The 26,518-nt window shown below is 37.2% G+C and overlaps 1 long non-coding RNA gene across 10 annotated transcripts in view; it reads left to right on the plus strand.

Moving 5' to 3' along the window:
* The window catches only part of LOC134484791 (uncharacterized), an 84,689-nt gene that overhangs the window by 51,430 nt on the left and 6,741 nt on the right, over positions 1–26,518 (plus strand). For 5 of the 10 annotated variants that reach the window (XR_010062591.1, XR_010062587.1, XR_010062590.1 and 2 more), the window contains 5 exons: positions 4,194–4,253; positions 5,008–5,173; positions 5,287–5,381; positions 5,636–5,766; positions 19,252–19,335. This is a non-coding gene — a long non-coding RNA (uncharacterized LOC134484791). Of the gene's footprint in view, positions 1–4,193; positions 4,254–4,772; positions 5,174–5,286; positions 5,382–5,635; positions 5,767–14,345; positions 14,734–19,251; positions 19,336–26,518 lie in introns of those variants that run through there. The other 5 variants (XR_010062594.1, XR_010062586.1, XR_010062589.1 and 2 more) reach the window with 4 other exon arrangements.

The raw sequence follows: 26,518 nt of genomic DNA on the forward strand, positions 1-26,518 counted from the left end.
AGTTTCATCTTTGTTGTCCATGATTATCCTGCTGCTTAACAGCTTGAGTAAAAGATAAATCCAGAGATTACCACCCAATATGTAAGAGCAAATTCCCTAATTTCTGGCAAGCACGCCTCATAGTCCCCAGACACATGGTTATTCTGGACTGTGAAAACAGTTGCACTTGACTCTCTTCTTCCAGTACCCAAGGTAAACCTTTGCCTGAAGGATTCTGTAACCTTTTCGCTATTTCCAGTCCTCCTAAATGTTCTCTCTGAATATTGGGCCCTTGAATTTCCAACAAAGTAGTTGTATACCTAACTGATCAGACATATTTTCAAAAGTGACTCCTTCTATAATCCAGGGACTCGACTCTACTCCGGTTTGAAGTCCCAGAGTCGAAGTTTGGAATCAGAGTATATAACCCTTGCAAACTGCAATCAGGCAAATCAATAGAAATGTAATAATTTCAACATTTATGCTTAGATCTTAACAGCTGAACGAACCAGAAGGATTAACCTAGCCAGAAACAATTATCCAAAGCCTTTGGCAGAAGAAATATGTTCCTGTCTTTTCTCTTGCATTAACAGAAATTATGAATATATAAAACTCTGAATGAGAATTTGAAACTTATGATTACTGCTGGAAACTTTATCCTGGCATAAGGTACCAGGGACCTTTTCTGTTGACAGAAGTGTGTATGGCACCTATATACACTATGCCTGAAGAAATTTCTCTTCATTTTCAATAGTGCTTTAGAGTTTTCCTCTCTTACATGGGGTTCACTTTACCCAGTGTTAACTTACTCCTTCTTCTTATATTGTAGAGCATGTCAGTACTCGCCAAAGTACAGCATTGCCCTAGATCCTTTATGGTAAAGAGGCTTAAAACCTGCTTGAAGACTTACATGGCCCTTTTATATTCCTATTCCCATCAAGTGGTGTTGTCTTTTCTCCTTAAAGAGCTGCCAGACCAAGGGAGTGTTATACCACGCATCCTACATGAATGATCATCTAACATTCCCTGTCTTTCCAGTAGGATTGTGGGTCAATTTTGTACTTCAATCCACCCAGTAGATTTTAGACCCTCAGCTTCTGCAAATGGGGGCTTGGGAAATCAAATTCTATTGAAAGGGCTCTAAAAATTATTCCCAGTGCACATCAATTGTCTCAGACCTCCTCCCTGTGTACTATGGGAATTTTGGAGTACCTGTGGAACTAAAGAATCACTAGAGCTGCCCTTCGTCCTATGCCACAGAACACAGCTATTAAGAAAGTTTGCTTAAAACTAACCTCTTTATTCAAGGTATTCATACAACACATATGCAAACAATGGTATCTTATATTTCTCTGCTTCTAAATCCTAGTTCAGAAGACACAAAGCTAAATTGACTCTTATACTATGTGCCTTAAAGTAGGTCATCAAAATATACACCATTCCTATATTTTATTCACATATGTGTGTAGCTGAACACATCCATGAAGAAACATCACCGCTTCCTGAACCACTTATACTGTTGTTGTGACCATTGCCTGGACTAAAAGATATATAGGGTATACATATAGAGAACATACTTAGAAGTTACTGAGATAGAGGCAGAACATTTCTCCAAGACCCAGTGTAGCCGATAACCTTCCCCTGCTGACCATGGGTGAAGTGGATACTTCTTTTCTTCAAAATATGACTAGGGACCTCCACATTCTGAACCAATACATTCAGGACTTCACTTTTGCTGAAGATCTTCTCAGAACTTCCCATTCTGTGAATCTCTTCTCAGAACTCTACTGTTCTGATATACGTCCTAGACTCATTCCTCTTTGACGAGGCCCTGAGAACCACCCTGAATGATGATGTGACTCCTTCCCCATCAGTGTGGCCTTGGATCTTTCTCACCTCTTGATGGAGTACACTTCCTTTGACCAAAGGAAATTCACACATTCCTTTATTCACAAGGTGACATGAGACATGCTTTTCCAAAAAATAGTATGCCATACCTTGTATTCTAAAGAAGTCCCTCATGAATTTGAATTACCTCACATGGATATACTCTAAATAATAGAAATTCAAGGCTTTTACCTATTACCATGGTGGATAGAGAAATATGTTCTTCCACTCGGGTTTGAGGTCCCAGTTCCTATATATAGAATCATTGATTGATGGAATCAATCCAATCACTAGAAATCAAGAGCACCCTTTGTTGCTGCCAATATATGGACATATTAAGACAAACTGAATGAGCAAAAGATCCAGAGACAGTAATGCAGGCTGTTTAAAAAAGGCCTGGGATGTTACCTGCACTTCCCCATATTAAATACAAGATGTAAAATTCCTACCAACTAAAGAAGTATAGAAATTGAACGGCATTGTTGGGGAAAATCCTTTACCAAATCAGGTAATAATGACATTCATGTTTCACAGGATGTTTCATACTACCAACCCCAACTCCAAGGGTTTTCTAACACATACCTTTGCACAATCAGATCTCAAAGTTTTCTCTTTCTTAAAGGCGTCAAGATCTTCCTTTTTCCATCAATTACCTAAGTCATTGAACAGAATGTCAGACCTCCCTCCTACAACTGAGCCTACTCTACACATTCCCTGGTTGCCTTATGTCCTCTCAAGTACTCATATAAAGGAAAGACCCCCAAACTTTGATTATTTGAAAGTGGGCTCAATTCACTTCACTTCTGACGAAAGAGGCCCCATGGTCTCATGGCATACCTCTGTAGAAGCCAGAATCAGATTCAATAACATGCAGTTCAATGTAGTACAAAATGGGATCTTCATCCACAAAAACTATAGACATCCTGTTCCTGGCCAAGGGAGTATTGGTATGGATTGATGCTCACAGAGAAATCTCAGGTTTGGCTCCTATGGGCAAGTCTCATTGATTCCATCTATATTTGTGAGGAGTTTCAGTTGTAGCCTCTAGCTCTGGATGCCCCAAGAGCATCACTTAATTACAAGGACATCTTATACCTGATTTAACTTCATTTTTCTTAATTGCCAAACTTGACCAAGATTGCCAGGCAATCATAATTCCAATTTCCCAGTGGGACATCATAAGATTCTTGGTGTAGATCTGAGGGCAGAGTACAGATAGCTAAAATTAAAATATATGCAACCTTACTACAGAAGGTTGTCAGAAATGCAATTTTTCCATCTCTCATTTATGGATGTGTACACATGTACACTTATAAATATATACATCATATATACATATATACATCACATATATGTATATAGGTATATATACATTATATATATATACATCATAGGTATACATATATACATCATATATACATACATATATGATATATATACATGTATAAATCTTATATATACATATACATATACATATACGTACACGTACACATACAGATACACATACACACACACATATGTGTGTGTGTGTGTGTGTTTGTGTGTGTGTGTGTGTGTGTGTGTGTGTATCAATGGAGCATCACAGTTCAGACAATCACCCTGATAGAAGAGCATGCTGACTAATGGAAGCTGGAAAGAATAATTGGAAGAAAATTATGCAATACCATATGTTTTCCCACCACCAAAGGTGAGCTAGAATTTTTCATTCTTCACAGTTAGGTGACTGGATCTTGGTAATTGGTTAAACATGGCCAGGCACTTTCTTGTTTAGCAAAACAGTTCAGTATGACCCCATAAGTTGCAGTTATGAACACAGGTTACACAAGCTGCACCTATTTCCAAGCCATCTCAACACCATCCCCTTTAGATGAAGGGAAATCAGCACTTCACTTTGATTGGTAGCCTTCAGGTTTTTATTCTTTGACAAATAATACCTTACACCATCCTCTTCTGTCTAAGATCAGTTATAAGAATGACTATAGTTTACTATTGAGATCTCAGAATTTTTTTTTTTTGCCCAAGAGGACCAAGATTAAAGAGTCCTTAGAGCATACTCAACCTTCTAATAGGGATGTTTAGATCAAAGGTAACCCTCTAATAGGGAGCTTTAGATCATGTCCATCTAATTATGGCCACTAAGAAAATACAGATGTGACCAAAGGCACTTCACTTAATTATGATCTATGTTAGTAAATTGTGAAACTTTCATTATTTGTCCTATATACCATCCTTCATGCTTATAACCATTGTCGATGATTAGCTTCAAGAGGATTTAGAGACTGAAAATCATGACTGCTGAATAATACTAATGCTTGGATCCCTGACAGGCCTCCCATGGTGTAACTGAAGATACGATATGTGAAGTAGCCCTAGCTTGCCTGCTCAAGGTAGGCTTGAACACTCCATTATCCTTAAATAGGTTTGTCACTTTAAGCAGATTCTACGTTTCTTTAATATTCTACTCTTAAAAGTCATTACTTTAGATCATCGATTTATGTCCAGTATATATCAAATGTACATTCTGTATATAAGAGTGTCCGATATCTGTCTTATAAGACTTACAATTCCTGAAGTCATCTCTGGCACCCAGGTCTCAAACTCCACTTCCACTCAAAAAGGTCCTCAGCAGCTAACCTATTTGACAAAGAATGATTCTGAACCATGCTACTTTTGATGAAAGATGTCACAAAATTAACACTTAACTGTGTCTCACATTCAAAACTTCCTCTAGGAGGGACATCAGAATGATACCTTTTGCTCCAGTTGTTCTCAAATTCACATCTTCTGTCCATGGGGTCTGTAATGTCACCGTTTCATAGAAGAACTTCAGTGTCTCTCCTTTTCCCTATGGGAGCATCAACACTCCACATCTACTCACAAGTATTTCACCTTTTTTCTCTGTATAGTGGACAAGAGCACTTTCACCAAAGGCCCACATTGGCCTGAAATATCTTATTTTGCCCAAGGCGTACTCATGCCTGCACTCTCTTGTGGCCATCATTAGCACTTCTTCTCTTGATTTTGTGAGCCTGCTATATCCCAACTCTTTAGGATTACATACAAACTTATTTCTGCTACATGTATTCTGAGACATTCCTCCATGGAAGAAAGGGGTGTTGATCTTTTCTTGTCTGACAAAAGTCTTCAAAGCCCAAAGACAACTGCTGGAATGAAATGCAACCTATAGGACTGATGGAAGAATTGCTACCTGGACTTTCAAATGGCATGAAAATATATGGACATTCTAAATACTGAAAAAGAATAGGAAGCTGATCAAGCAATACTGGATCTTCCTCTGCTCCACGAGGTACTAACATTTTCTCCAGAATAAAATGTTTTTTCTTATAATTTTAGAAGTAGCCAGAGATTTTAAACTTCTAACAAACCGGTATACAATATCTCCTTTGCACATTTTCTCAGAATTCCCAGTGATGTCCACGGTGCAATAACAACTTTTTCCCATGAAGTCTGGTATATTACCTTTTTGATGACTGACACAACAGTCCTACTTCTGTGTAAGTTCCCTACCTCCACCATCTTACTGAGTAAGATTTAGACTTATACAATTAAGAGGACTCCAGAACGCCAAGGAATTACGACACATTGCCATATGCCAAATCCATTTCCTCTCTAAAATTTCTAAGTTTATTGTCCTGAGAAACACTGTTCTGACGAAGAGATCTCAGAGAAATCTGGACTGAGTTCTCAAAAAAGAGTCTAAAAGCAAGCACAAATCAGACTACTATCTTCATTGTGTTCCCTTACACAGAGGTGTCCTTTCACATGCAGAGGAATGTGTAGATGGACATATATTTGAATAAGATACTGAACCTAAGACTACTGCATTAGAGCCTCGTACAAGAATTCTAAGACTGTTGACTGCCTACCATGGATATTCAGGTGTGTATTCTTTACTGTGATTTTCAGTTTGGAGTTGCTGAAGTAGTGTGTGGCTGGAATGTTCTATAATTTCCAAGGTATCAATCAACCTTCAACTTCTGCTCAATAGTACTCCAGACATAAGAGGAAGAGAAGCTATGCACATTCCATACAGTCCAGGGGAGATCCTATTTCACCCTTATACTTTAAAACATCAAAAATCTATCACCTTTTCCTGGAGGGACAGCAAAAATTCCTCTTCTGCACACAGGGAAATTAGATATTCCTCCACCTATTCAAAGGAATCTGAGGATCCTCTTTTCATTTATATGATTTTTTAATTTAAGTTTCAAATATACCATTTCCTTGTTTCCTGTTCATACGTCATCTATCTGCTCTCACTCCTTCTTCGATTATGGTGTTCCCATCCACATCATCCACCCGTCTAATCTTTCTAACCTTCCTTATATTAAGAGTCCACATTTGGAAGGATTAAGAGCTTTTCCTCCCCTTGTTGCCCAAAAAGGCCATCTTGTGCTACATATACATCTACAGCCATGAGTCAATCCATGTATATACTTTGGGTGATGCTTTACTCCCTGGGGCCTTTCGTTGTTGGGCATTGTTGTCCTATGAGGTTGCAAGCCCCTTCAGGTCTTTCAACCGCTTCTCTAATTCCTGCAACTGGTGTTCCATTTTCAGATTAATGTTTTGCTGCTAGCATTCAACTATGAATTTGACCTGCTCTGGCTGTGTCTCTCAGGGACATCTATATCCAGTTCCAGTCAGCATGCACTTCTTAGCGTCAATAATCTTATATAATTTGGTGACTGTATATATGTATATGAGCCACAGGTGGGGCATGAATTCCTTCAGTCTCTACTTCTACCTTTGCCTCCACATAAACTCCCGTGAATGTTTTTTGTTCCGCCGTTTAAGAAGGAGTGAAGCTTGCATAATTTGATCATTCTTCTTGAACATCATGTGGTCTGTGGATTATATCTTGCCGAATTCGAACTTTTGGGCTAAAATGCACTTATCAGAGAGTGCATACTATGTGTCCTTTTCTGTGATTGGGTTACCTCACTAAGGGTGACGCTTTCTAGGTCAATCCATTTTCTTATGAGTTTCATGAATTCATTGATTTTAATGTGGAGTAGTAGAACATTGTACAGATGTATCACATTTTATGTATCCATTCATCAGTTGAAGAGCATCTTGATTCTTTCCAGTTCCTGGCTAGTATAAATAATAATGCTGTGAGCATAGTGGAGCATGTGTCTTTGTTGAATGTTGCACCTTCTTTTGGGTCTATGCAGAGTACAGGTAGAGCTGGGTCCTCAGTTAGTGCATTATCCAATTTTCTCAGGAAACTTCAGAATGATTTCCAGAGTTATCATACAGGTTTGCAATCCCTCCAATAATGGAGCAGTGTTCCTCTTTCTCCATAACCTCACCAACATCTGTTGTCACCTGAGTTTTTGATCTTAGCCATTCTGACTGCCGTGAGGTGGAACCTCGGGACTATTTTTATTTTTATTTGCTTGATGACTAAGGATGTTGAACATTTCTTGACACACTTCTCAGCTATTTGTTATTCCTTAGTTGAGAATTCTCTGTTTAGCTCTGCACCCCATTTTTCATAGGATTATTTGGCTCTCTGGTGCCTAACTTCTTGAGTTATTTGTATATTTTGGATATTACCTCTGTCTCAGGTGTAGGATTGATAAAGATCTTTTCCCAATCATTTGTTTGCTGTTTTCTCCTAATAACAGTGTCCTTTGACTTACAGAATCTTTGCAGTTTTATGAAGTCTCATTTCTGATTCTTGATCTTACAGTACAAACCAGTGGTGTTTAGTTCAGGAAATTTTTCCCAGTGCCCATGTGATCAAGATTCTTCTCTACTTATAGTTTCAGTTTATTGGGTTTGATGTAGAGGTTTTTGATCCACTCAGACTTAAGGTTTGATTAGACCAATAAAAATGAATCGATTTGCATACTTCTACATGCTGCCCTCCACTTGTTGAAAATCCTAATTTTTTTTTTCATTGGATGGTTTTGGCCTCTTTGTCAAATATCAAGTGACCATTGATGTGTGTGTTTGTTTTGGGGTCTTCAATTCTATTCCACTTATCAACATTCCTAGATCTGTACAAATACAACTTTTTTTTGTCATTGATTTTTTTTTAATCACTATTGCCCTGTAATACTGCTTGAGGTAAGGAATGGTGATTCTCCCAGAGGTTCTTTTATTGTAGAGTACAGCATATGTATGTTGTGCCATCACTTTTATTAAATTCTAAAAAGTCTTTAATCTTTCTTTATTTCTTGCTTGACAAGTTATCTTTGAGTGGAGCACTGTTCAACTTACAGGTATGTGTGGGCTCGCTGATGTTTTGTGGATATTGAAGATCAGCCTTTGTTTGTCACGGTTTGATTGGATAAATGGACATATTTCAGTTTTCTTAGATCTGTTGAGGCCTGTTTTGTGACTTGTTATATGATTAGTTTTGGAAAAAATACTATGAGATGCTGGGAAGAAGGCATAGTATTTTATTTTAGGATGAAATATTCTATAAATATATGTAATGTCCATTTTGTTCACAACTTCTGTTAGTTTGTCTAGATCTTTATTAATTTCTATTTCCATGATCTGTCCATTGAAGAGAACGTGGTGTTGAAATCTCCCACTCTTATTATGTGAGGAACATTGGGTGCTTTGAGCTTTAGTAAGGTATCCTTTAGGAATGCAGTTGCCCATGTATTTGGAGCAAAAATATTTAGGAGTGAGAGTTCCTATTGCTGTGATAATCTTTTGATAAATATGAAATTTCCTTCCTCACCTGTTTGGAAAACTTTTGGTTGATAATCGATTATATTCCATAGTAGAATGGCAAATCCAGCTTCCGTCTATCAGACCATTTGCTTCAAAATTTGTTTTCTAGCCTAATACTCTCAGGTAGTGTCTGTCTTTGTCTCTAAGTTGTGTTTTTTACATGCAACAAAATGCTGGGTACTCTTTATGTATCCATTCATTTAGTCTATGTCTTTCTATTGGGGAATTCACTCCATTGTTGTTAAAATATATTAAGGAATAGTGATTGTTGCTTCTGTCATTTTTGTTGTTAGAGGTAGAATCATGTTTGTGTGTCTCTTTTCTTTTGGTTTCATAGCAAGATTAGTTTGTTGCTTTTTATAGTGTGTAGTCTCCCTCCTTGTGTTAGAGTTTTCTACCTTTTATCTTTTGTAGGGCTGGATTTGTAGAAAGATACTGTATAAATTTCGTTCTGTCATGGAATATCTTCGTTATTCCATATGTGTTAATTGAGAATTTTCCTGGCAATAGTAGACTGGAATGGCTTTTGTGTTCTTTTATTGTCTAGAGTATATCATTGCAGGATCTTCTGACTTTCATAGTATCTGGTGAGAAACATTGTGTAATTCTCATAGGTCTGACTTTATATGTTACTTGACCTTTTTCCCTTATTGCCTTTAAACTTCTTTCTTTATTTTGTGCATTTAGTGTTTTGACTATCATGCGATGTGAGGAATTTCTTTTCTGGTAAGATCTACTTAGAGCTCTTTTGGCTTCTGGCATGTTTTTCGGCATCTCTGTCTTTAGGTTGGAGAAGATTTCTTCAAATTTTTTTGAAGATATATACTGGCCCTATAAGTTGGGATTCTTCACTCTCTTTTATACTTCTTATTCTAACACTCGATCTTCTCATTGTGTCCTTGAGTCCAAACAACAGGTAACTTGGAGCAGAAAAGATGGTATTATCTCTGCCTTCAAGTGTGTAGGCACTCTTACCAACTGGTTTTCAGCTCTCAGTACAGCCAGAAAACAAAAAAGTCCTTCAGCTGAATTCTCCTAGTTCCCTGTGTAAATATTGTGTACCTACTTCAAATGATAAACTCTGAAAGCCTTATTTTATCCAAAATAGTTTTGGTGCATATGTGTGTGTGTGTGTGTGTGTGTGTGTGTGTGTCACATGTCCAGCAGACTCTGAATGGTCATTCCTTCAGTCTCCAAAGAACAATATCTCCCTACCCCTCCTATGGATATTTTATTTACTCTTTCAAGGAAGGAGTGAATCATCAGCATTTTGGTCCTCCTTCTTGAGTTTCATGTGGTCTGTGCCTTGTATCATAGTTAACTTGAGCATTTGCACTGATATCCAATTAAAAATGAGTGCATACTTTGTTTTTCTGTAATTGAGTAACCACCCTCTGGATGATATTTTCTAGGTGCATCATTTGCCTATGAATTTCATGAACTCATTATTTTTGATAAATGAGTACTAGTCCATTGTGTAAATATAGGCCATTTTCTGTATCCATTCTTCTCGTGTAGCACATCTGGGTTAATTCCAGTTTCTGGATATTATGAATAAGGCTGCTATGAACATAGTTTAACATTTGTCTTTGTTGTATGTTGGAGCATCTTTTGGGTATATGCCCAGGGGAGGTATAGTTGGGTCTTCAGCAAGTGCAATGACCAATTTTTGAGGAAACTCAGGTCTGATTTTCAGGGAGGTTTTACCAATTTGCAATCCCAACAACAATGGAGGAGTGTTCCTCTTTCTCCACATCCTTTCCAGCATCTGCTGTCACCTGAGTCTTTGATCTTAGCCATTCTGACTGATGTGAGATAGAATCACAGGGTTGTTTTGATTTGCATTTCCTTTATGACTAAGTAGGTTATACATAAACCAAATCGTTCTAAGATATGATGTTACCCTAACTGTTGTTCTGTATATAGCTGTGTGCCAATTGAACATTTCTATCTCCTTCTTCAAAGTTCAAGTCAAATCACATCAAGGAAATCCACACACAATCACATATGCAGAAGCCAATAGAAGGGGCAGTGTCAGAAAGTGCCTAGAACACATTTGCACAGGAGAAAATTTTCAGAACAGTACACCAAAGGCTCTAAGATCACCAGTCAATTTACAAAATCCCATCATTCTGAAAACTTTCTTTAAAGCCAAGTACACTACCAATAGGAAAACAACAACCTACACATTTGGAAAAGAGTTTTACGAACCCTACATTTAAGAGAGTGCCAAAATTAAAAATATAAGAACTCAGAAAGGTAAACTCCCACACAACAAAGAACCCAACTTTTAAACTGGATTAGAGAGCTAACCAAGAATTCTCAACTGAGGTATCTCAATAGGTGAAAAACATATCGAGAAATGTTTAACATCCTTAGTTCACATAAAGGCAAATCAAAATGAACATAAGAGTCTTCCTTAAAACAATCAGATTGGCTAAGACAAAAAACTAATGCAGTAGCAGAGTGGGCTAGGATGTAGAGAAAGTGGAACACTCCTCCACTGCTTGCGGGATTAGTAGCTGATAGCCACTTTGGATATCATCAGTGTGGAGGTCCAGAGAAAATTGCAAATAGCTTTACTTGAAAACCCAGCTTTACCACTCACTTCAACACATATACTCAAACTTGATCCACACATAACGTGGACATGTGGTTGAAGATATTCACAGCAGTCTTACTTATAACAGTCGAATGCTGGAAAGAACCATGATATACCTCATCTCCACTCAGGAATAAATACAGAAAGTGTGCTATATGTAAACAATGGAACATTACTTAGGTATTAAATATGAGGACACCAAGAACTCTGTAGACAAATGATGGAACATGAAAATAGTGAAGTAACAGAAATCGAAAAGGACACAACATGGGATGGACTTAGTGACTAGTAGATGTTAGCCCTGCTAACAGAATACCCACTATATAAATCTTTTATAACATGAAGGGTAACATGTGAGAAGGCCAAATGGCGGATACTTGGAACCCACTTAGAAGGGAGAACAAAATAATCATGGAATGCAGTGGAGTGGAAGAATCTAGCTAGATGTGGAAAATGATGGATAAAGTGGTGGGAGTTGCACCAATTAAAAGAGACAGGAGAGAAATTCAGAGGAAACGTGGAGTAAATAACAATAAGCGTCAGTGGTGGGTGGTGAACATGGGTATCCCCAGGAAAATCCCAGATGCCAGGGATGCAAGTGTATCCCAGAAACTTACTGTGATGGTGGTAGTTTAAATACCGAGCAGGAAAATAGATAGAACAACTAGAGACTTCCTCCTGTAGCTAGACATGCCCTCCAGTGAAGGGGTGGTGCTGCCCACACAGCTCACATTTTTTTTTTACCTATAAATCTCCAATCTAAAAAATGTAAATACAAAAATGGAGCAGAGACTGAAGGAAAGGCAATCCAGAGACCACCCGACCAGAAGAACAATTTCATCCAGAGACTCCAAATCCTCAGACTGTTCCTGAGGTCAAGATGTGCTCGCAGATAAGAGCCTAATACGTCTGTCCTCCGTGGGGCTCTGCCATCACCTGACCGTGACAGATGCAGAAACACCTAAGCATTTGACAGCACCTGACAGCCACAAAGGAAGAGATAGGGGAATGACTTAAGGATCTGGAGGGATTTGGAACCCAATATGAAGAACAACAGTATCAATTAAGCTTACCCTTCAGAGGTTCAGGAAATTTTCCACCTTCTAGTATATGCTTTGGCCAGTCCAAGACTTCTGCTACATAGATACCAGAGCATATGGGGAAGACAACTGCCTCAACTGCCATATCTGGGAAGGGAAGCAATTGGTCCTGTGGAGATGTCATATCAAAGAGAAGGGGGATGTTAGAGGGCAAAAGTCGAAGTTGGGAGCACCATATTAGAAAAATGAGGATCGGAATAGCTTAGGGAATTTAAGAAAGAAAAACCAGTTTGGGAAATGACATTTGAAATGTAAACAAATAAATATATTATTTTATACATATAATGTGTATAATATAACACATTTATGTTTACAACAGAGATATTCACATCTGTCTCCTTAAGGACTATATATTTCATTTTCTGTACTATAGGTTTGTTGAGAGTTGAAATCCATAATTTTCGTGAGTTTCTTACTATTGAAAATCACATAGATACACCCAATCAATGTTTTATCTCCTGTCCTTATAGCTATAAATCTTTAGTTACCAATACAAAAAAATATTTTTTATTTCTGTTGCATTGGGATTCCTTTACATGCCTCAAATGTTTCCCAACTTAACTGTACATCTCTATATTCCCTCCATTGTCATCCTCTTCCCTCTTTCTTCACGTTTGACAGTCCTGTTCTTGACAGTGTTCCTCTGCAATCCATAAGTTCATTTGTACGTCCCAAAGTGAGGACAGTCTGGACCGCACCCCTTGAATTTACACTAAACTAATCAAACCGAAATAGTGTGGAGAATTAACATTCAGATTAAAGTGAAAATGTCTCCCATTTTTCTTTTTTGATCTGGATTATCTCATCTATGATGACTTTCACAAGATCCATTCATTGTCCTGAAAATTACATGCTTTCCTTTTTCAATCTGTAAAAGAACCACATTTTCTTTATGCATTCATTTGTAAAGGAACAACTTGAATATTTCTAATTATTCAAGGGTCTCTATACTAGGATGAATCAAAATTTGGATATATTTTCCTCGAGTTATATCTTTAGGCGCATCCATTTCCGGATTCCTGAAGAAACATCATACTGATTTCCAAAGGTGCTGTAGAAGTTTGCATTCCAACCAGGAGAATAGTAATGTTCCCCTCTCTCCATAACACAGCAAACATAAGTTGACTCATGTGTTATAAAACTAAAATTTCTGAAAGGGAGGAAAAAATTCTCAGAATAATTTTGTTTTGCATTTCTGTATTGTATAAGGATGATAAATATTTCACTTTCGATTCTTAGTCACTTGAGTTTCTTCACTTTTGAATATTTTGTTTAGATATGTAGCCTAATTTAATTTAGTTTCTTGATATATAGTGTTTTAGTTTTTCTAATATTATTTATAGAAGCACGTTTTTGAACATGTACATGGAAATAATGCTTACTATTTTTGAAAATAGCCACTTTAAAATCATTAAGATCAAATTACATAATGCTCTCATTAAACTCACAGAATTGGCAGATCTGTTTTAACCAACTGAAATCATAAGGTCGCTTTAAAATATCCCTATATAATAAAACATTTTCTACATACATTATACTGAGGAATATAGTTTATATATTTTACTCTTTGAGAATTTCCACCAATGAATGTTGATGATAATTTTCCATTTATTTTTTCCACATCACTCTATTTCTTTGAATCCTTCCTGTGTATATCTTCTACATTAAAGTACTGTTTAATAACTCTATGATAAACCCTTACAAATAATTTTCAATCCTCCAACTGAAGATACTAACTGTCCATAATATGTCAGATAGGTATAGCAGTTTTCAGGCCTTTTCCCTGCATTCTTCCCTGTTGACTGGTTTGAAGCTGTGCAGGAAACAACAGCTGCGTTGGGGATTTAGCTCAGTGGTAGAGCGCTTGCCTAGCAAGCACAAGGCCCTGGGTTCGGTCCCCAGCTCAAAAAAAAAAAAAAAAAAAAAAAAAAAAAAAAAAAAAGGAAACAACAGCTGCTATGTGACATGAGGGCAATATTTCTTGTATCCAGAAGACACGCTTTATGTCTGATCCCTCCCACAATTTTCTACACCTAAAGTCTCTTTTCACCTTGTTTCAGAATGGCTTTTTGGCCTTGCGGAAGGTGTATAACATGTATATCCAACTCATCATGGCTGAAATCAGTAAAATGTAGACAACTATATAATGAATGAAAGGAAGGGGTCACTCTTGGAAAGTATTAAGAAGATCGTCATAACCTCTGGCCATGTTAGGTAATGAAAGGGTTGAATGAATAAAATGAAAGAGAATATAGGAAACATGGAGAAAACACAGATTATTTAGATTTACAGTCCCAAATCTAGAATATTTTAAAGCATTCGTGATTTACTGTGGGGAGCTGGCGTAGTGGCAATCCCAAGATGGAGTCCGGGACTGCTGCCACGTCTCACGAATAGCACCTGAACTTAAGCCCATGCCCCATTGTGAGAACTGCGCAGGCGCACTATAACATTATATGACGTGGACCTATGAACAGAGGTTACACAGACTGGTGAGGTGGTTGAGGGAGGATATAAGGGAGTGGCCTCGGGGGCTGGATGGAGGCATTGTTCCTGCTTGCAGACAAAAGGGTTCCTGAATAAACTGCTTTGAGAAGAACGTGTGGTGTTGCTCCTTTCCTGCTGGTCGGGGTTGGAAGTGAGAGTATATACTAGATGTATTGGGTATAGCAATATTAAATCAGCTCACTTTGCATAATTAAAACAGCTCTATACTAAATAATTACATAGAATCAGGTATTTAATTTCTCCCACCTCAAATATCATAGATTCACATGTATTCAGTTGAAAAGAAATGAATATACATTTAAATAGCATTTAAAGTGTTTAGGACTATTTCATAAAGTAGACAAAAGGATTTAATACAATAAAATTCTATTTTGAATCTGGTATTATCTAACAATGATAGAGAAAATAAGGAGAGAGAGTGAGACAGGGGGACAATCTGGCAAAAGGGAAGGTAATGAGAGAGGGAGAAAGAGGTACGGACCAGTGACACAAAGAGAGGAAGAGGGAGTATTTTACACACTAATTTAAACCTATACACACATATTCTCAATAAAATACTTGTGAACAGATTCAAGTCAACATTAAAAATAATCTTCTACCAGATAAGCTTTCTTCAAATCCCACACATACAAGAGAGAAAAATTTAAACAGGTCCACTACAAGCAACAAGAAGACAAGGATATACACTGGTTTCACAACTATGTATTACAGTATTTGGAATTTTAGCTGGAGGAATATGACAACCGAAGAAGATCCAGGGAATACAAATGAAAAATTAAGAAATCAAAATGTTCTCGTTTGCAGATGTCATGACACCATTTTAAAAACTCTAAAAATGTATCAGTCTCTTAAGACTGAAAAATACGGTCATAAAAGCAGAATATCATACGAACACACAAAATTCCTTAGCCTTCCTTTATGGCAATCCAAACCATACTTTGAGGAAATATGGGTCAAATTCCCCTCACAATAATCTGAATATATAAAATAAAATATTGTGGATGAAAATATTAAAAATGCAAAGACCACTATGAATTAGCTAGACGTGATCCTGAATAGAGACAATTGTTCTTTAAAAGTTTACGTTTCTTAAAGCTGAAAATATATTCACAATTCAAAGTGAAAACTCAAAACACGTTATCGTTTTTGTTTTCCAATTTCAAACCATGGGAGAGAAATCAGGGAAGTATTCCACTTGAAACACTCTTAAAATATATAACAAAATACCCTGAATTCGCATAGTTATAAAGCATACTATGAGAAGACATACGAAGTAACCATGATCCATCCAGAAAACATATAAGAACATTCCAGCTGATGTTCTGAAGGACCTTAAAAACTTGAATAAATCAAACTTTTATAGTTTTAAGAATAAGTAGATAGTATAATAATGTCAATTTTTGATTAATTAATAAAGGAAGGCTAAGGAATTTTGTGTGTTCGTATGATATTCTGATTTTATGACCGTATTTTTTCAGTCTTAAGAGACTGATACATTTTTAGAGTTTTTAAAATGGTGTCATGACATCTGCAAACGAGAACATTTTGATTTCTTAATTTTTCATTTGTATTTCCTGGATCTTCTTCGGTTGTCATATTCCTCTAGCTAAAATTCCAAATACTGTAATACATAGTTGTGAAACCAGTGTATATTCTTGTCTTCTTGCTGCTTGTAGTGGACCTGCTTTAAATTTTTCTCTCTTGTATGTCTGGGATTTGAAGAAAGCTTATCTGGTAGAAGATTATTATTAGAAATAAAATCTCCTCTTCTGGAGATTGCAGATTAGCCTCAGGAAATGGTTTTTGGCTGGCAGCACCATTGACAAAACAGTGTTTTGGTGGAGGATTTTCCATCAAAAAACTTAGATTTACCACAGAGGCTAGGTCCAAAATACAAATGATAGTCAGTCAACAGTTTGCCATATCTTGATATCCAAAGAAAAGGAACAGTTGATTTAGTCATGATTCGGTGATGACTCTAATTCATTTCAGAATCATAGATATTGCCAGCATATATAAAACCAAAAGACCCATTGTCAAACAGCAGTATTCTCCGCATTGCCCACAGTCACCATAGTAATACCAGTGGTGAGCTCTACAGTATGGTTTGTTTCTGTTTCCTGTTTTTGCAGCTTATAAACCTTGTTTCTTTGACCCACAGAGAAGTTTCAAATAAAATAATGAAAAAAAATTTGAATTGAAAGCTATTGGGCGCTTGTAGTTGTAGTTAAAAATGAGGACCTCAAGCAATCTTCACTTGGTCCTCTTCTTTTAGGATTGGGGTTGATTCGCTTTTGCTTTTGCTTTTAGTTTCATTTTGGTGATTTTTTTTGTTTTATTATGTTTTCTTTTTCTTTTTTTTTCTTTTCTACATGCAGAGATCAAGAAGTGGTCAGAAGAATTTCAAGTACAAATTCAGATGGCTGGAAAGAGACCAGTCTCTCTAACAGGTCCACATTGTTTGCTGTACTAGGGATTTTTCTCTTGCCTTTAATATTGCCCATTTCCACTTTTTGGATCCTTTTATCCTGGCATAATTAATACTACATGTATATTATAATTATTTGAATTTCAACTCTGAAATTCTAACTCCTCTATCTCCCACACAAAACCAGAGACATGGATTGAGTCTTGTTTGGTCACGTTTTGATTCTTAGATCGGGAATCTTCCTGCAAACACTGAAGGTCCTGTTCCCAAATTGATTCTCTATAGTTCAATAAAGATGCTCTTGGCCAACCAGTTGTGAGGATATCTAGTATTCCTGCAAACAGGCTAGTAGACACAAGGGTGGAGAAAGGATTTAAGGGTGGAGTAAGAGCTACCAGTCATGTGAGATCTAGTATGGAGTGGCCATTGGTGTAGCAGGCAGGATGTTAGAAACACAGTAAGATAAGCTCATATTTGGGGTGCTGCGCTATGACCAATGAAACTGAGCCATTGAGCTAGGGCTCATTTAGAGGTGTTGAGGAGGGAGTAAAAAGGACAGCTTGCTATTTGTTAGAGGCTTAAAAAAACTTGACAATAGAGCTAAAGCACATCAAAAGTTCCTCAGCGTATGTGGCTTTCAAGTGCATTCTAAGGGAACCTGATCAGCTCTGGTAGCTTGGTCTTCCTGGAGCTTACACTGAGGCAATAGGAAAAACCTTCTGCAGAGTCTTATGAGAGCAATCCATGACCACAATGAGCGTGTCCAAATTGACCTTGACCATGAGAGTTAGAGCTGACCCACATGTATCTTTTGATTATAACCATTTCTTCTATCTGATCTTTTAGTGTTCTATTTGCTCAAAACTATTAGTGAAGAGGGTAAAATGATTCTAAAGGCTATTCTTGTTTGTCAACTATTCATCTGAGATTATTTAATCCCCAATGATAGAGGGAATATGTGAAGAATTTCTTAATAATATAAGGTCAATGTCAAATGTGCTTCTTATATGGATCTTTGGAGTAGGATGTTGCATCTTTACCCTAGAATTTTATCAAGATCTATTCTTTATATTTATTTTTTCAGGCATCTGCAGATACATCCCTTTGAATAATGAGTCCTTCTCACTAGAGACCATAGAGAGAACCTGCATTTCAATGATAATTAAATGTCATTTCAAGACATCAAATCAAAATATCAAAGTGAGAATGGAATAAATTTATTAGGACAGTGTTTTGCGAACAACTTCTTTCACAAACAGCCTTGGAAGGAGAGTTCTTAAATTTTGCATTTTATATTTGACTTTGCTCGTACTCTGACACAATCAACTCAGAGCTGTTTGGGACTTTATGGGCAATTAAACACGACAAACAGAGCTGAATGCATCATATACTCTGCCGTCTGTGTTAATATGGCTACAGTGAAGAACAACCATGCTAAAGCTATTCATCTGTTTCTCAAACAACATCCTCATACAAGTGTGGACTTCTGTGGGTTGTTGGATGAATAGGTTAAAACACAGGCTGAGAGTTGCCAAGGCAGACGTGGGATGGTACATGCTTGGGGCATGAAAGGCCTGTGTGTAGATCATAAACAACTTCATAATATTCATTGCTTTAATAATTACTAGGAAGTGGACTTCTGTAAAATGACTTCAGAAGACCAGCATGGTAGGCAAACAGTAACTGATTCCCTGGAGATTTAAATGATCTGGCTTGTGAAACATGGACTTAGAAGTAGAGACATGTCAGAACATGAAGACTGGAAAATCAAACCTCTGTTGCCTCTTAAGTTTCCCTACCCCATGGTTTGAGGCAAACAGCAACAGATTTTTTTGCACTGAGGAATAGAATAAAAGCCAATTTGTTCTAAATCCCTGTCCTATGAAAATACTGAAGTCATCTGTGACGCACTTCAACTCTCAGCATGGTTGAATGTCTGCTGTCAGCATGGGCTTTTACAGCCATCCCTTTTATAACTGCAGAGCTCCAAACTGCTTCAGCAACATCATTATATTCTCTTTCTGTTGCAGGGAGATTAGATCACTGTGACTACCTATGCAGTCTTTCTCTACCTTTAAAGATCCAAGGAACTATTCTCACTCCAGTGACCTGTTGTAAGTAATCTTGAATCGCATTGTTGTTGTTAGTAGATCTAATCTCTTCGAATCCCAGAAGACCATGTGTCCAAAAAAGTTGATTGAGGAAGTCTTGGGTGTTTCTGTAGTAGGGGCAGGTGTGATTGATGAACAGGAATGCCTTCCCAGACTAGATCTTGCAGTTCACATACACCTGAGCCATTCTGACAGCGTGCAGCTTCCCAGAAATGAATGTTCAGTTGAAGATACTGGTCTGTTTGAGAATTGCAATCCCAGTGTATTCTTAACTATGCCTTTTATTTGAATCCCCATAGAAAACATGGAAGAATGAAGCTTTTACTTTTTCATGTTTGCACTCACAATGCTACCAAACCCTCACATACATTAGAACCTGCATACTGAAAATTTATCCATATACTTATGACCAGATGAGACACCAAGCCTGTTGGACTAATAATCTAATGGGTTCTAGGAGTTTACAAATAGTCAGCCATTGTTAAATTATGTGGTCCATAGTCTGTGATCATTTTGAACAATCAGATTCCTCTATACAGCGAGATTCATCCTTTACTATCTGTTGGGAACACCAACTACTACACCAGGTATCTAGAGAAGACCTTTTATGGCTGTTTGTCTCTAGTAAGAGTTTCAGCTAAGTTACAAATTTCCAATGGACACATTCCCGTAGTCTGACTTTCAAAGGATGCTTTGATACAGCCCTTCTTATTTTCTATAGTTCTTGGCAACAGAATTAAAATATCAATTGTAATCTATCAATGAAATGCACCCTAATTTATTTGCATTAGTGCATCAGAGAGAAGGATTATAGGATGAACAAGAATTGAAAAACAAGATGTCCTTCCTTCTGAGGACCAAGACCAGGAAATCTGAACTACATAGAAATCTGAGACAAGTTGTCTGAAGTTTGTTCTTTCCTTCAATCATGGATCTCCTAGTGAAGGAGCTCAGGTCTCATGAGTTGGCAAAAATAACTTTATTGCTGAGCCAGGTCAACTGCTGAATACCTCTTTCATGGACCTGAAGAAACTCTGTATTCATCCTGCTATAATGTGTATATATCTATGTATCATTCATAGAATGGACACTTTACTGTTTGTTTGAAAGCAACAGTTTGTCCCTGAAGAGACACTAATTTCTTCTTTCGCACATTATTTCACAGGCTGATGGTGGGTCTCATAAGTTTATTCTGGAAGTTGCTTTACAATAATCATTCTCTGATCTGGAAGAGACCCTTTTTAATGTTATGAGATCTGTTAGAACCATATCAACCATCATTTTCCATTCCCAGTTTAGTACTGAATCATTCTAAACTAAAGGTCTGTGGTCTCTGATAAAGGCAGCATCTCCCCAGACTAGTATTAATATTGCTCTTGGCACTGCATTTATGATACATCAATGTGATTTCCTTACCATTTTCATCCCCAGGAGAGTTTTTCAATTCTTCATTTCATCTGATGGGTCTAATCTACATCGTCACCCAGGATGATATTTGAGAGTTTTGCTAAAAAATTTAAAAAAAAGAAAGAAAGAAAAGAAAGGAAAAATGCAAGATTATCTCACCAATTGACTCAGAAAACTTAAGTGTTAGTCAGTGGAAATACTAGTGGAAAGATTGAGATGATGAAGTCTCAACTAGAAGGACTTCTCTCTCCCAGATATTAGTGTAAGAAACAAACTGCACTATTGGTATTCAAAGCATGGAGGAGTTTGCTCTGAGCAGAGGACACAATACTTTTCTCTCCCTTATTATTTAGGACCTTTTTATATTTTACGAAAAGAATTAATGCCATGAGCTCTCAGGAAAACATCTGTGACCATCCAAATACTGGGCTTTTGGAGTAAGGAAATGAATGATATAAAATCTCTGACTTCCAGCAGCATAAGAACTGTGAAGTCCAGATGTTTCGGAGAGGCTCACAGCTCTTGATTCCCATATGTGTAAGGCTCAGATCCAATCTATCTCTTCAGTGATCCTACTCAACCCCTACCAAGGATTCACTGAGATTTCCCAAGGACCACATATTTCTTCCTTTTTTTTGACACCAAGTCAGAAGACCAGCTTCCTTCTCCCCATCACTGATCTCTTCATCCTCTTTCTTCTCACTCCCCAATGGCTCGTTTTTCTGAATTACAGGCCAGTTAGTAAACTCTAGAGGTCCTGAAGGAATATTTGAAAGGGAGTTGCAGTCACAACAACACTTGTGACATCACAGAAAAAGCCTACCTGCTAAATAGCTTCCTTACATGAACCAGATACAAGGGTGCCCTTTCCTGGTATGTCTCTTGTGACACAATGGAAAACTTTACGAACTCCATCTCTCTAAATCTACAAACTTATCTTTGCTTCCTTAGTGTTTACATGCTCTAAATGGTGAAATTGGTCAGGGACCTGGCATGGGTAGAAAAGATTTAGGAACATGGAGTGTAGGAGATTCTTCTAGATAATATTTTATTCCTAGGTACATTACTGTGAAATACAGTTCAAATTCTAGGATTTCTCTGTATCACAAAGGCCAGTATTTTCCCTACAGACCTTTAGTTTTAATGAATATTGTATTACACTTCTTACTGTATATTCCTTGATAGGTGATTTTATAAATGTTCCTGAATGTGTACTCAAACATTCTAATTTCCAACTCATTTTTTTGCAATGATTTCTCAACAAAGGCGCACAGCAATAGACTGAGTATAACAGTGTAAATATGGTGTAGCGACATCAAACGATAAACTCCAAAATTATATTTTATCCAAAATTTCCAGATATCAGTTAAAAAAGGACCATATGGAGCATAGAATTTTCTTTTCTAGTCACTTTTGATATCATCTGCAAAAATATCTACATTCTAGTGTCTCAGGCCCAGATTTAATTGTTTAGGATGTTTTACCATGTTTCTTTCTTAAGGCCAAGCAGAAGGTAGAGGAGGATGATCACAAAGAAGAATGGCTTCTGGACCAGTGAAACCTCAACTTCAATAGGTTCATAAGAACAGGAGAGAGTCTACTTGGCAATGCCATTTGTGGATTCTACCTTCTTGACCTATTTGCACAGAATCCATGTTAAAATTCCACCTAACTTCATAATTGTAGGAGTCACCAAAAGTATATATAACAGCCACCAAATTAAATAAGATTGATGAAGCTAAGAAGTGCATTGTACCAGGACCTGGATGTAGATATTTCCTGAGAGACATAGCTAGAGAATGTCAATTACAGAAGTGAATGCTAGTGGCAAACCAATGAACTGAAAACGGACCTCTTTTTGGTAGATTTTGAGAAAGGATTACAAGAGTTGAAGGTGCTTTCAACACCATAACAACAACGGTACCAATGAACCAGAACTTCCTGGTACTAGACCAATATTAAAAGACTTTACATGGACAGACCAATTTCTCTAAATGGATATGTGGCAGATGATGATCTTAATGGACACCAATGGAAGGAGAAGCCCTTGAACCAAGCCAGAATTGTCTTATAGTTCAAGGGATTGTCAAGGGGCAGAAAGTGTCATTAAAGAAGGGATAGTGAATATGTAGGGATTTTATAAGAAGGAAAATTAGAAAGAAAATAATATTTTACAGGTAAATAGAGAAACATCTAGTTTAAAAAAAAGCAATTAAATTTGCTAAAAAATAAATAAACTCAAGATATAAAAGATAAGAAAACAGTCATCTAATCAAACACATTGACTCGAAAATCTAAAGTGGTATTCAGAGTAATACTAGTGGAAAGACAGAGATGATGAAGTCTCAACTAGAAGCACATCTCTCTCCCAAATATCAGAGTCAGATAAAAACTGCACTATAGGAATCCAAAGCATCGAGGTGTTTACTCTGAGCTAGGGACACAATACTTGTCTTTCCCTTCTTCCTTAGGACGTCTTTCTTTTGGACAAAAAAAAAAAAATAAAGGCCATGAGGTCACAGCAAATCAACTGTACTGTTCCCAAAACTTGGCTTTTGGAATAAATCAATGAATGATATAAACACTCTGACTTCCAGGAACCATAAGAACTTGGAATTACAGATGCTTCTGTGGAGCTCTCAGCTCCTGATTCCCATATGGTGAAGGCTCATATCAAGGCTATCTCTTTAGATACTCCAGTCAACAGCTATGAAGTATGCACTTAGCATTCCTAAGGATGACGTATTTTTCTCTTATTTTAATACCACGGCAGAAGGCCAGGTTCCTTCTCCCCATCATTGTTGGGCACTATGGGAGTAGAAGCCTTTTGTCCTCCCTAGCTTTGTCTCCTAGTTCAAGGGAATGTCAATTGGCAGAAAAGGGGGTTTGAAAAGAAGGAAAGGGAACAGATATGGATCTTAAGGGCAGGAATCTGGGAAAGGAAATAATATTTTAAATTTAAATATAGAAACAACAAGTTAAAAAAAACAATAAAATTTGCTAAAGAGTAAATATAATGAAAGATAAGAAAGAAAACTGACAATTAATCACATATATTGACTCGGAAATCCAAAGTGGTATTCAGAGTAAAACTAGTGGAAAGACTGAAATGATGAAGTCTCAAACAGAAGCACTTCTCTCTCCCAGATATCAGTGTCAGACACAAATGGCAGCATAGGTATCCAAAGCATGGTGGAGTTTACTCTGAGAAGAGGACACAATACTTGTCAATCCTATCTTCCTTAGAACACTTTTTTTTTTTTTTACAAAAAGAATAAAGGCTGTGAGATCTCAGGAAAACAACTGTGCCCTTCCCAAAACTTGGATTTGAAATAAAGAAATAAATGATATAAATTCTCTGACTTCCAAGAACTATAATAACAGGGAATTCCAGATGTTTTTGGGAGGCTCCCAGCTTCTGTTACCCTTATATTGAAGGCTCAGATCAAGGCTGTCTCTTCAGCCATCCCATTCAATCTGTACCAATGACTCACTGAGCTTTCCCAAGGACCATGTATTTCTTCCTTTTTTTATATCAAGAAAGAAGGCCAGCATCCTTCTCCCCATCTCTGATCTCTTCATCCTCTTTGCTTTCACTCCAAAATGGCTGTTTACTCTGAATTAGAATTCAATTAGTAAACACTAGAGGTACTGAAGTGATATCTGATAGGGAGTTTCAGTCACAACAATACTTGTGACATCACAGAAGCTAGGGCTTTCCAGGTTACAAGAGATGTTTCAGGGAGGGCCTAATGATTATGTCATTGAGAAGTGCTATGGTTTACCTGCTAAACAGCTTTCCTTACATAGACCAGATTCGAGGGTGCCCATTCCATGTATGTCTCCTGTGACACAGTGGAAACCTTTACATACTCCATCTCTCTTAAGCTAGAGATTTCTCTTTGATTTTTTAAGCAGTTACATGCTTGGGATGGAAAAAGTTAATAAGGGCCTTGGCATGGGTAGAAAAGTTTAAGGAACATCTAGTGTAGGAGGTTCTTCTAGATAATATTTTTATTCCCAGGTTCATTCCAGTGACATAGAGTTCAATTTTCTTGGTTATCTATGTATCACAAAGGCCAGTATTTTCCCTACAGTCCTGTAATTAAATGAATATTGTATTTTACTTTCTTATTGTAATTTCATTGACAGGGCATTTCATAAATATTCCTGAAAGTGTACTCAAATATATTGATTTCCAATTCCATTTTCTACAATGATTTGGCAACAAATTGTGCCTAGCTATAGACTGAGCATAATGGTGTAAATACTGTGTACTCACTTCAAATGATAAACTCCTAAATGCTTATTTTATCTAAAAATTACCAGACATCAGCAACACATGGACTATAGAATTCGGTTCTCTAGTCCCATTTGATATTAATTCTGTACTACCTATCTTCCTGTGTTCCCATGGCCAGACTTGAGGGTTTTGGATGTTTTAATATTATTCTTTCTTAAGTAAAAACCTTAGATACTGGAGGATAGGCAGGGAGAAGAATGGCATTACCACCAGTCAAACCTCAAATTCAATATGTTCATAATACAGGATGGAGTCCATTTGACATTGTCATTTCTGAATTCTACATTCTTTACCTAGTTGGGAAGATTCTATGTTAACATTCCACCTAACCACCTAGTTGTAGGAGCCACCAAAATATATATATACATCTGCCACCAAAACGATATAAAATTGATGAAGCTAAGAAGTGCATTATGCCAGGAACAGATATAGATCTTTCCCGAGAGACACAGCTAGAGTATGTGAAATACAGTGTTAAATGATAATGGCAAATCCTGAACTGAAAATGGACTTCTTGTTGGTAAATGTTGAGAAAGGATTACAAGATCTGAATGGGGCTTTAATCCCCATAAGAACAATGCCAATGAACGAAACCTTTCTGGTACTAAATCAACATTCAAGACTGCACATTACAGACCAATGGCTCCAATTCCATATGTATCAGAAGATGGTCTTGGTGAGCAACAATGGAAGAAGAGGCCCTTGGTCCACCCTAGGTTTGATTCCCAGTTCAACGGAATGTCAAGAGGCAGTAAGGGGGTTATAGAAAAAGGGGAATTGGACAGGTCAGGGCTCTTTTGGAGAGGAAACTGGGAAAGGAAATTATATTTGTAAAGAAAATATAGAAGTATCCAATTAAAAAAGCAATAAATTGCTTAAAAATGATATAAGTAAAAGAAAAGAAAATTGTCAAGGAATCATACGTATCGACCAAGAAATTTAAAGGGTACCTGTCAGGGAATTGTAATCAGAGTAATACTAGTGGAAAGACTGAGATGATGATGTCGCAGCTAGATGCACATCTCTGTCACAGATATCAGTGTCAGAAACAAAGTGCACTATAGGAATCCAAAGCAAGGAGGAATTTACACTGAGCAGAGGATACAATACTTGTCATCACTCCTTCCTTAGGAACTTTTTCTCATGGAGAAAAATAATGAAAGTCATGAGCTCTCAGAAAAACAAATGAACCCTTCCGAACCCCTGCCTTTTGGAATAAAGAAATTAATAATAAAAAATCTCTGACTTCCAGGAGCCATAACCAGCAAGGAAATGCAGATGCAACTGAGAGGCTCTCACCTCCTGAATCCAATATGTTGAAGGTTCAGATCAAGGCGATGTGTTCAGTGTACCCTCACAACCCCTACACAGTACCCAGAGCTTTCCCATGTACCATGTATTTCTTCGTTTTTTAAACTAAAACATTAGGCCAACTTCCTTCCCCCCATGTCTGATATCTACATCCTATTTGTTCTC

The sequence above is a fragment of the Rattus norvegicus genome (assembly GCF_036323735.1).
Source record: "Rattus norvegicus strain BN/NHsdMcwi chromosome Y unlocalized genomic scaffold, GRCr8 chrY_unlocalized_8, whole genome shotgun sequence".
NCBI classification, from domain to species: Eukaryota; Metazoa; Chordata; class Mammalia; order Rodentia; family Muridae; genus Rattus; species Rattus norvegicus.